The 12,833-nt window shown below is 30.1% G+C and overlaps 1 protein-coding gene across 1 annotated transcript in view; it reads left to right on the top strand.

Annotated features, from left to right (window-relative positions):
- Positions 1 to 11,736, top strand: part of LOC138703474 (CD63 antigen-like) — a 105,712-nt gene extending 93,976 nt beyond the window's left edge. The window contains exons 6-7 of the transcript XR_011333201.1: positions 4,252 to 4,309; positions 9,992 to 11,736. The gene's annotated coding sequence lies outside the window, so the exon portion shown is untranslated. The remainder of the gene's footprint in view (positions 1 to 4,251; positions 4,310 to 9,991) is intronic.
- The last annotated feature ends 1,097 nt before the right edge of the window (positions 11,737 to 12,833 follow it).

Here is a 12,833-nt window from a genome sequence, read left to right as displayed (position 1 = left end):
AACATCAAAATAATCTAATTTACTTACTTACTCACCTCTCAAACTAATAATTTACCTTAACTGAAGCAAATCAGTATGATTTTCATGTCAGATGTTTGCGGTTATGATTTCGAGTTCACTTTAAAGACAGTTTTTGAGTACATACAAAGAAAAATTAATTTCTGGATGAAATTATAGACAATGAGATCTGAAATATCGAAACTTCAATGTATATTATTATTTCAGAAGAACTAGGTTATGTTTACACCTTAATTCATTCTCTAGTAAACACAAAGCCATTTTCAAATCATTTATAATGTTGAATAATATTTTTCCCATAAGTCAAGACAAATAAAGAAAAGAAATTTATAATACCTGGTTTATGTGAAAGACTTTTACATCATTTGAAGAGTTTAACAATGTCAGATAGCTACATTTGGATAAAATGTAGTCGATATACGGAATAAAACTGTAATTTGATGATTAGATCTTTGTGTCACAACAATATTATTCTCACCACAAAATAAACAGTTGCCTGTCACCATTGCGTTTTCATGTCATTTTTTTTTAACTATTATCTTTTGTCAATTGTTTTTCCATGTCACCATATAGGTTAATTACAATGTGTAAGTTCTGTTATTGCATGTAATAAGTTGTTTACATATTTCTTAACAACAAGTCAATTGTTGGACTCATTTTCATAGCGAGTTGTTTATGTTTTTAATTCTGTGGCCGGAAGGAAAAAGGTCTTAAGTTAATTTTTTATAAAATGAGATTTTTATATATTCTGAAAGCGGAAACAATTCTCTACAATCTGGTAAAACGGTTAAAGTCAAATAAGACTCCTGACTGGATTTATAGAGCGTTACCAAATGTCCTAAGTACTTTTAAAACTTTAAGCATTAGGGTAAACAGTCCTATAATTGTTTAAGACCCATTTTGCATTCCTAATAATTTACGTTTCTCATTTATTTTGACATGAAAAAGGTCTTATGTTTAACAGTCCCTTCTACTCAGCTTCGGTTCTAGACTTAAAAGGGCTTAAGTGCGGCTATTTCTGGAAATAATCAAGAAAAATTTTAAATGAGTAATATTACCTATTTTAGAAGAAATATAAACAAATAATATCCAGGCAAAACCTCTTAATTAAGAAAAACTCTATAATTGACACCAATTTCAATCTTTCTACTGCTGTCCTGAAAAGTATAAAATTTTTACTTAAGACCTTTTTCCTCCCGACCACAGAATTACAGAACTAACTCTTTCATATTTCTTGCACTTACAACAGGAACGTTTTATAATCTGTTTCGTACAAATAATTCTATTTTAACATAGAAATTGCTTTCTAAATTTGTTGTTTTCAATTGTCTGGTATAAATGACAGAATTTCTTTGTATCTTTTACCAATTCTTATGGAAAGCATAATAATTGCTCTGCTAAGCTTTTATATTATTTTATAATATCTAAGAAAATATGAAAATACTAAATTACCAATAAAGTATTTTCTTTATGGGAATTTTCGTTAAAATCTTGACTCATGGATAAAATTATAATACATTGTTGCAAATTTACGTTATTTTACAAACGTTGAAAATGGCTAGAGTTTATCACCTTCTCATCTTTCTTAAAAATAAAATTCAGTGTTGTCCACACATCTTATCACAAAGAATAAGAACTCTTCATTGCTGTCGCCATTTCCAGTTGCTTAGCAGCTACAAACAAAACCAAGTAAGTGCACAAAACATCACTAGATGAAGGTACTTTCTGAATGAGTTACACCAGTTGACTAAACAGAATTACATCGATTCTCTTCTAATATATAAACTATTTACAATACAAAATACACACGTGGCTTGTCCGTCCCTCTGGAGACGGTTTTTTGTGATTCACACATAAAATAGAAGATGATTAAAAATTGCACTTAGGCCTAGGCTACAAACATCATGTAGTCATAGCCCTCATATAGACTATAACGAGCATTATTGTTACAATATATCCCTACACTTAATGTCGATAATTTAAATATTTATTAAATACATTATAGTAAATAATACACGTCGGCTAAATTCAGTTACCACCTCTTTCTTTAATTTAAATATATATATACAGTATATAATTGCTTGGACAAATTTAAGCTCCACTATTAGACCCATTGTAAAAAGGTTTATAGCTCTTATGGGTTTGAGTGGAAACTGCATTTGAATCGCACTTTTTAGAAAGGAACGAAGTCAGAATGTTCTATTTTTCAGGAGAGCAAAAGAACTTACTTTCAGAAATAAATACCAGTGTACCAGTGTCGTAATATAAACATCAACTCGATGTTAGAGATACAGAGAATAGTAATATGCGTTACAAGAGCGGTATGTTGAAGTTTTCATGTTCGAGGGAAAGTTTGAAAAAGCGAAACGTAGTTGAGCTTTTTTAATTTCCGAGAATTGAAAGAAAACATACCGCTCTTGTATCGTACATTATTTTGTGCGCAGATCATTTATTACATACCTGAAAGAGGAATTTCTAATTAGTTGCAATGAAATCTCCATCTTGGTTTCTGTTCAATGATGGCAAATTTGCAAAACAAAAATATCTATCTTCAACATTGTTGCTTTAAAATGTTTTCTGTGTTTACTATACTCCAGCAGGCCGTGATATACGTCTGTCTTTTTTTCCCCCCAGTCTATGATGAGTCTGGAATCTTGTTGATTTTTTCACGGCTTCCTTAATGTTACTTGCATCACGAATGCAGTTACTTTAGTGGAGTTGTAGAGTTTACTTAATTTTTGCAAATATTTAAAAAACAATAATTAACAGTGGAATTTAGGTGAAATTGCAGTGGTAAGTTTCCAATTTATAATTATTACTATATTGAACATCTCAAAAAATAATATGTTAAAAGCCTAAAGCAGTAAAATCAATATGTCACTTAAGCGGTAAGAAGAGGGAAATTGTTATGTGTGTTGGGTTGGGAATACTGAATGTGGAATTTTAGACTTTCCGCGGATTGGTTTCGTGCGGAAACCAAGAAAATATGCACGATCTCGCACAAAGGTTTGTTTAAGTTCCTTCCTTTGTTTATCTTTGGGTCTTGGAAGTATTGATCATTTCATCAGAAGAAATAAAAATGATAAATTTTGACTTAGTTCCTTTCTAAAAAGTGCGATTCAATTTATAGGCAGACTTAGCACAGCGGTAGATCTCCTGCGTGCTGTAAGCACTGTTGATATTAGGCAATGTCTGAACTAGCTTTTGGAGCAAAGGTAAGCTAAGTAAATGTGACGATGTACATCTGCAAAGCTGTCTACAATAATATGAACTTCTTGCAAAACCCAATGTTGCATACATTCAAGTAGATAACTGTACTGAAAGAATTTTAAGGATATGTGTTATTAATGATGGAGCTAGTATCAAAATTAATAGCACATGTGTAATTTAAAATGTGTGGCATTGTTATATAATTAAACGTTGCTTCATTGTTTACCACAAATGGAGGCGTAACACATTCCAAAGGGCCTAAAATTTAATATTGATTATTATTATTTCCTATTATGAAATTAGTATTGTTTAACTATTTATAATATTCAAGAGGTCTCTGGTAAAAATTTTGGTGTTAATCATTTTATTAATTCGAAGAAATCCTATCTATAAAGAAAAGAAATGAAACATTTAGATTTTAAACATCACTTATCCACAGCCTTTTAACAGTTCTCTCCAAGGTGACATGTTATATAATTAAACGTTGCTTCATTGTTTATCACAAATGGTGGCATAACACATCCCAAACGGCCTAAAATGTACCGTAATATCGATTATTATTATTTCCTATTGTGAAATTAGTATTGTTTAACTATTTATAATATTCAAGAGATCTCTGGAAAAAATTTTGGTGTTAATCACTTTATTAATTCGAAGAAATCCTGTCTATAAAGAAAAGAATTGAAACATTTAGATTTTAAACATCACATATCCACAGCCTTCTCAACAGTTCTCTCCAAGGTGACATAAAAAAAAATCTTGAAAAGGGTATCAAATAAGCCTAGACGGACTTATTTGTGCTTAGATACTAGCATTGGAAACCATCTTAATTGAGTCAAAACACAATATTATTCATAAAATGTTTCTAATAAGTGTTCGAACATTTATTGTCTTCCATAAAAGTATAGAATAGTAATGAATAATGAATCCTATGATCCTGCATTTTCAGTTTTTTTAAATAAAGAATGTTACATTATAATATTGCGATGAGAAATTTTCAATTGTTGTTTTCATCTGCTATAGGCTGATAATCTACTAGATCAAGATGGCGGAGGGTAACGAGTGGAGATATCATAATTAAGTAAGCAGTTGAAACTATTTTGATGTGGCATGCTATAAAACTTTTTGTTGTTGCAATGTATGTGTGTGTGTGTGTTTTTTTTTTTTCGTGTATCTTTTCAACTAACAACTTTTCCACTATCTCTTTCCAGTGTCCATAATATTTCCAAGTTCCTAGATAATGAAATATCCTAATTAAACTTCCTAGTAGATATGAAATAACACCTCAAAAAAGGAATTTTTTTTTACTTTGTCAGACTAGCAGAGTTCAGGAAGGTCTTCATCAGCTGTATATATAGAGATATTAGCAGTTAATCAATTTATCAATTCAATAACTTTGTTACAGTAGACCTACTGGCAAAAAAAAAAAAAAAAACTGTAGTGCATCAATAATCCATCGGAATCCTTCGAGTTTTTCCCCTTTCCTTTTAAATCTAATACCTCCACAGTACTTACAAACAAATATCACTCCAGAGGAGTTCTCAATTCCAATAATCAACCGTCAACATACATATTATCCTCAAATCAGGTAAGTACTAAGTACATTACAAGACTTAAATTTATTGAAACATCATTTTATTAATAAAAAAATATTATTAGCAATTCTTGAAATGCCCGCATTTAAAGTTTCTGAACTAATTTTCCAACAGCACGTGTGTTTATGAGTAAGTTTTCTTTTGTTTTTAATTACGCCTACTAACTTTATTTTTACGCTTTGCTACAGTGTGTTCTAATACACCTCTTTGTGTGCAACTTACCACATATTTAGTAAGTATGTTCTGCTTTTCTTTTTTACATTTTTACTAAATGTCTGAATTCAGGCATTGGCGCCAATTACGGACTTTCCATTGGTTAACTATCGCTTGTAACATTATAATACCATATGAAGATGGCGAGAATTTCAATGCATCGCTTTTAAATTTGAAAATCTTAATTACATATTCAGGTTTAAAGTTTCGGTTTTCTGTACTGAAGACTAGAGTTAAAATTCCAATACAATTTAAGCGATGACGCTGTATAAAATACTGTACCAGATTATTAAATTTAGCACCGATAAAAATTGGTTACATAGAGATGAAGCAAAGGATTCACCATTATATTACCTGGCATTCGCTTTACAGTTGGGAAAAATGCCAGGAAAAGCCCCCAACTAAGAAGGCCTAAATCAGTCCATGCTGAAACACATTCCAGCAAATGCAAGTGAAATTCGTACAGTACAGAGATACTGATGAGCAATTTTTTTTTTCTGGTATCAGTACTTTTATTTCCCTACCATTATTTCATAATTTTCAGACATTTCATAAGTATATCTTTATGATCAGGGCAGTATTTTCCGGTCTTAGATTTGGAAATAATAATAACTAACCTTTGAATTGTAAGAAGAAAACAGTGTTGGGAAAGCAGATTTTTCGTGGTTGGGTATCCAGTTTTCTCTGGCCAATGTCACCAATTCTGATAACTGGTAGGAATATGGATTTACTGCATCATATTATCTTAGAAAAAGAAACTAATTTCACAAAGCTATTGTTCCAAGGAGCAAATAACCATGGAAATACCTGAAATTGGTGCAGAAGCCATATTACTCCATTTTGACAAGCAAATAATCGTCTTAACAGACCATTGATGTTACAAAAACGAAGATAAATTTAAACACAATTAAAACAGCAATGATACGCCATAAATCCTAACCACCTAATTGCAAAAATATACATAAGCCACAATAATTATTGATTCAGATTAACAATAAAACATTTTAAGTGTATTATTATTCATTCTAAGTATTCCCCATTTCATTCTGCAGCAAATTGTCGTGTTTTAGTAATCTCTTTCTTATGTAACATGAAGTTTTCAGGTCAGAGATAACAATAATGTCTTTTCAAGATGTAGACATTTCATTTTAATATTTACATAAGCTAGTTATTCTCAAAATAGATCAAATAAAATCGTCTGTTGAAATTTTCATTCATCTAAAGATGTTCTGGCATTTTTACATTAATTATTTTGTTCCTTTATTGCGTAATAAACTAGCATTAAAAATATTACAACATACAAGAGAATGCGAAACAGTTGAAGAGCTATAAATTATTATATACAATCGTTGGATATTGGACGCTGATAATGCAAAAACAAAATAGATAAGATTACGGATGATTGATACGGATGGTTATGAAAGACAAGTGAATAACGGATACCAGTACCCTTAACTACTATTTAAACAGTGTAGGAAGCAGTGTGTTATGGAAGGATAAGATAGTCATAACCTATTTTCTATATCATTTTTTGATAATGCCTATAGCTGTTGAAGAAATTAACATTAATAAATTGGAATACTGCATAAGTTTCAACAATTTTGATGATTAGGACAAACAGAAATTAATAATTTTCAAATATTATGTGGTACAATAAAAGTAAAACTTAAAATCACAAAGAAAAATATTACTACACTTTCGAAATTTCATAAAATTGAAGCTATATCAATCTTATATTACTTAGAATATTTAATTTTGATAAAAGAGTAGCTTGTAACTAGTACCGGTACATTACAATCTCAAGAAAAAAGATTAAAAAACTTTCTTTAATGTGGCACACTTGTTTGCAATATTATCGGTAGGCTATTTCAAATAATTTTGGTGATATTTCTCTTGTTGATAAAATGATAGTACCACTGCAAGTTTTTGCATTAATGTTTTGATGTTATTATTAGTTTATAACGCATTTCAAGAATAATAAATTCAACTTAAAATAGCCTAACATTAATCTTCTCGATTCCAAATGCCCTGATCTTCACATGAACTTTCATATTAGCTACAAAAGAAGAAATCTTATCTAATAAATTTATTAACTACGAAGATGCACAACATCTAATGCCATACTTCATACAGAAAAGTGAATTTAGCTAACAGATATTTCTATCACTACAAAATTCTGCATTGCATAACATATTTAAGATATAATAATTTTAGGTCTTAAATGTTACGTTACAATCCACTAAATATTGTGGTCTACTTCAAGACATTTAACCAAAAAGTAATGAGTTGTATAATATTTATTTATTTTATATTCTTTTAAAACGTTTATCAGAAAGAAAATGAAGTAAACTTTATTACTAATTTATCGTATAATTAATTACCAGATACTGTTAATGCAAATATGTAATGTGCATAATATATCCATCAAAAGTCTGTTAAGTCGATGTATATTTATTACTTGCTACTAACTGTATAAAAAACTGTAAATAAATTAAAATATTAAATATATTTAATGTAGTTTACTCAGATTTTCAGCTTTTTGCATGAGGTGATGTGCTTTTTTACTCTTAAATGACATAGTTTTCAAAAACACTGCATGTACTATTCTGTAAATGTGTGATTTTTATATAGAAATTTTTTAGAGTATTTTTCTCATGTACCAATTCACCAATGGAGGCTAAGAAACCATTGAATTTCAACCAATTAGAGCCATCTATCACTACACTATTGTTGGTTTCATATCGTCACTTTTGTCTTGTTGCTGATGATTCGTAATTGTTTCTACATATTAATGAGGAACGCCATAATCTAATTATTATCCATAAATTAAAAAATAATAAACATTATTTTCTCATCATCATGTACACTTTCATAACTGTACATTTAATTAAATTTCTATCTTTTTTTAATTTGGCTGTTTTTATAATAACAATGAATATTTCCATCATTTCATTGTAGTTAGGCTATTTAAGCTCTAACAGTATTTGTAAATAAATATCATCTTTTTTTTCTTTACGAAATCGAATGACATGATTTAATGTAAGTAAAAGACACGAGCTTTAAATTTACTGACGAAATGAAAGCCTCTTATGTTGTTATCTATGACAAGATTAGATTGCAAAGAGCTTACAGTTTTAATAAATCTAAATTACTACGACTATATTCAGGAGAGAAGTAAAGGGAGGGGAAGGTCCCGTATCTGTAGATAAAATTCCATGGTCAATTTTTTTTTTCGTTCAGTAAGTTCCCTGCTATGCGTACAGATGTCTCTATAGTATCTCTTGTAATAGCATCTCTGTATATAATAAAATTCACATAATTATGAAGCTAGAAATCTTGCCTGCAGTATTTTTCTGAAACAAAGGTTTTCGTTTCCTTGGTAACCATAGCTTCCTATGATAACAACACTATGATTTGAGTCAGAACCTGTCCAATAAGACAAGAATTTCACTGTATATCATTATTGAAAGTGACAGCATTGTACGGTATGTATTTAAGGTAGGTAATGGTTTCTGCTTCCAGCCAATCAGAATGTATCTCACTTATGTTTCGGTTCTTGCTAATGATATACATACAGGAATTCCATCTTGTGATACTGCAAAAATGGGCAGTGTATTCAGGACTGGAAAACATTTATGTTACTGCCAAATCCGCCTGGTGGGTAATGTTATCATTGTTGGCAGAATATTTAATGAACTCGGGTACCAGTATAGTATGTTTAGTTTATCTTTTAATATATATAATGTTTACATTGTGAATAGAAGCTAGGAACCATGTCATTTAGTGCGACAATTCATGCAGTTGTAGAAAAAATTACGAATAAAAAGTTAGAAGGTTGGTATGATAGTTCCAAACTTTTTTAAGTTTAAATTTGCACCAAAGCAAATAATAAAGACAATGACAAGACAGGAGTGATACGGTAAGTAGAAGTAGAGATCAAGAATCAGTAAGTAACATTTGATAAAACTACGAGTATTATCGCATTTTCTGAGTGTTCAGCGTCCTTAAAGTGCCCTCAAGGACCAAGTAAAACTCCAAAAATCTGCTTAAAATATGAGAGAATTAATGCCTACCTTTCCGACACAAAATTTACCGATAAACAAAACTTGTCTCAGCAATAATACACAATCGATATTACCCATAATCGATTCCAACAATCGATAATATCATTTGAAAGCCAAAAATTTATTGTTATTGTTTATGTATACCTCTATCATTCTGAATAATCAAATGCTCTTTATTGTATTACTGTTATATGAGACTACTGAGTTTACGTTTAAATTTAATTTGTAAGTGTAGCATTACAGTTGGATTATTTGAATCCATGCAAAGGATCACATATCGTGAGTGCCTTCTGTTCAGCAGTTGATACATGTGCCCACCAGATGGATCTGATAATGGGAGAATACTGTAGTCCACGGAGCATATATTTTGATGCAAGGATAATTCCTATAACTCATTTAACATATTTCTAAATTAGTACTGAATATATTATTTGACAAATCACTCCGAATCAATGTGAATATAGCGTGGATTGTGTACGAAGATAATTTTTTGTGTTGGTCTCATTGTGCAGCATTGTTTACATAAATTAAAACAAATGAAAGTTATCATGGCACATAAATATTATTTTAAAAAATACAGGAAACAAATGTAAGTAATAAAAATATGTACCTCATGGAATAATTAATATTTAATATGTGCCACGTGTACATTTGTGAAGTTATTCCACCTCTCACTTTATATTTGATCATGAAATAACACAACGAAAGTCAGACATCTGTCATTTCTGTAGTGGCGGTGTGGGAAGATATCGAAGTTTCAATGACAGTTTCATATTTGTATCATAGCATGTAAGCTTTTTTAAAATTGTTGTTTATGCCCTCTACAAGATGCACTATGTTCTCTGTATTGGGAAATTCAATCTTAACTACAATGTGATATTTTTGTTTCAGGTTATGATAATCGCGAGCATAGTTCAAGATACACACGAATATAATAATTAACATAAGATTATGTAATTTAATCTGTTATCATTGACTATGTATACTTCTTGTTGTAAATAGCATATAGTACTTTAATAATTTTGTATAACATCATGAATATAATATCCAAATTCCTTTTTGAATAATGTGAGGCCTTATGGTACACCAATAAATTGCATAATATTTTTATTACTTCATATTAAACTATAAATTTGATTTTAACGACATTTAGTCGATAGTAATCAAAACCTTAAATGTATCTATTACTATGTTCAGAAAAAATTGAAAATCTCTAAGTTATTTCTAAAATATTACAGACTTGCTTGTTTAAGTTTGTTTAGCTGTGTTTTACATAACAGAATATCTATTTTTTATACTCACTGTACTAAATAAATATTTCACGATTAATGTTACAGATGATGTTTTAAATTTAAGCATAAAAGTAACTATTATATTGTTTGTAAAATGTAATGCTTGTATCTTTGAGCTTCAATTGTTCAGTGAGACAGATTTATTTTCTTAATCTCGTAAGTAATGTTTAAGCTCATTTTCTCGAGTTGCTTCATCAAATATTATGAATCATATCATATCATTCTATACAGAATTTTAGATTGAATTCATTATAAATAATTTGTGGTACGAAATCTAATAAAATTTATAATAAAATTCTTGCTAGTGTACATACGAATTTCGTAAATATCTCTCTCTAACACAGTACAAAGTTTTGCAATTTATTATATTGGAAATTATAACTCGAATAAACAGACCAAAGATCCAATAAATCCTTCTAAATTATCTAAACAATATCTGAGTATCCCCATCTTTTGTTACGGAAAACAAACGAAAGAATGTCGAAAAAGAGAGATAGTTTTAGTGTTGTGGAAAAAGATTTTTCTGTGATTGATTTTGTAATATAAATTATGCTTAAATACAAAAAAGCAGTTTTCAAACTATCATAAATTAAGAATTATATTAAGAAGCTTTAATAGTGATGTTAATTTGAAATTTATTTACTATGTAAATGCATTCAAGAATTTGTTAAAACAAATAATCCATTAATGCTGAATCATCTTACCATTTTTAACATTTATTAATTATGCTGTCATGGAAACATACGAGTAAAACATCATAAAATGTTATAAATAATATTGTTTTTGGACACAGAAAATTTGTAAAAGGTTATTCCGTAATTCGTTCGGTACCGAAAGCATTTATTGTTCCAAAACAATATTAGAAAATGATTTCTAGACCTTAATTGTGATGTTCATTTGAAAATAAATTTATTTAATGTGTATGTAGATTCAAGAACTTGAAAAAACTCTTTTCAGAAGACCTTTTTATTTTCTAATAGTTTCTAGTATTAGTTAAATGATGTAAAATCAATATATCGATGGTATGGTATTCACCTTGATATGGTATCATGTCTTATTGTTCTTGGCTATTGAGAATCTACTTGAATAGATAGAATTGAGGATATAGTGGCCAAGATTGTCCATTTGTCCTATATTTTAACACGCAAGGTCTATTATTGTAAGCTATGAAAATCTCAACTAGTATTGAACATGCTGTTTATTTTGAAACGTATGTTTTGAAGCATTTAATTTTGTACGGATTTGAGATAATATACATTTTTTTTTATAAGTTATAACTGTATGAAATGTATTTGAACAGTATTATATGGAAATATAATAAAAACCTGGTTTTGAAAAAGAAAAGTGTATCTAATTCATTTAATTCAGACATATACAGGGTGATTCAAAAGTCCGGCAACATAGACAAACAGCATACAGCAAAAAATGTGAAGAGGGGAAAGTTGTTGGAAATATGTAGTTTTCAATCTAATGTGCTTGAATTTTCAATGTAGAATACACGATTGAGGCTGTACTCTAGTATGGCACACCCGACAATCCTAATGCTGATAAATTAATGTCTTTTCTGCTAGTTTTACCGGATTTTACATACATAGTGTATTGGATAAATTACGAAATGATGACGATGATTAGCAGTGTTGCCAATATAAGTTCAGGGAAAACCACCAGGTAAGAGTGAAATTCCCCTGAATTCTTATACTGTCAATGTTTCTTTGCATTGTGACAAGTTAAATAACTGTGAAGGCTCATTCACAATGAAAATTAAACATAACGTAAGCGTTAACTTAACGTTACAGTAAAATCAAGAAGTCATACCATCATTCACGATGGGAACATAAACATAACAGCAAACATACTTGGTAACCATAGAAACATAACAACGACGCCATTTCCTCATATTCTGTCGTATACTTCAGCGCTCCACGATTGTGTTCTGTTTGCAAATCACGTAAGCATAAGCATGAAAGTTTGGAGTTTGCAAACTTTCATGTTAACGTCTTATGGTAATGTTTATGTCAATGCTTATGTGAATCATTGTGGATGATCGCATTTGATAGCCTGGGCGCAAACTTCTGTGTTTATGTTAATGTTATGTTTTATTTAACGACGCTCGCAACTGCAGAGGTTATATCAGCGTCGCCGGATGTGCCGGAATTTTGTCCCGCAGGAGTTCTTTTACATGCCAGTAAATCTACTGACATGAGCCTGTCGCATTTAAGCACACTTAAATGCCATCGACCTGGCCCGGGATCGAACCCGCAACCTTGGGCATAGAAGGCCAGTGCTATACCAACTTGCCAACCAGGGCGACGTGTTTATGTTACGGTTATGTTTAATTTTCATTGTGAATGAGCTTTTAAACCTTGCATATCGGCTATTTTTCTCCGTGAAATAATATGTATCTAAAATCTGGTAGAACTAGTGGAAAAGCCACTAATTTG

This window comes from Periplaneta americana, chromosome 1, assembly GCF_040183065.1.
Source record: "Periplaneta americana isolate PAMFEO1 chromosome 1, P.americana_PAMFEO1_priV1, whole genome shotgun sequence".
Lineage (NCBI taxonomy): Eukaryota > Metazoa > Arthropoda > Insecta > Blattodea > Blattidae > Periplaneta > Periplaneta americana.
This window is presented reverse-complemented; position numbering and strand designations above follow the sequence as displayed.